Raw genomic sequence first — 288 nt, forward strand, 5'->3', positions numbered from 1 at the left:
TACTTTGAAAGATATTCTGGTCATCTCTTAAAACAGGTCTCTTAATCGGGTCTTGGAATTAAATCTTATTTTCGAATATCTAAAAGATTTAATAGGTATTATAATTTTCAATTAAGGAAATAGTTTAGGTGAAAAATCTCAGTTTTTTATGTTTTTCATTAATATTTCTAAATTTAAATATTTGGTACATTATTAAACTTAAAACATTTAATTTACCTTATTTCAAGTAGATTAAAGATTAAATTTTATATTAAAATTGTTTACAATTACAATATTTATTATATTTTC

This window comes from Capsella rubella, unplaced genomic scaffold (assembly GCF_000375325.1).
Source record: "Capsella rubella cultivar Monte Gargano unplaced genomic scaffold, Caprub1_0 scaffold_6, whole genome shotgun sequence".
Taxonomy (NCBI): Eukaryota; Viridiplantae; Streptophyta; class Magnoliopsida; order Brassicales; family Brassicaceae; genus Capsella; species Capsella rubella.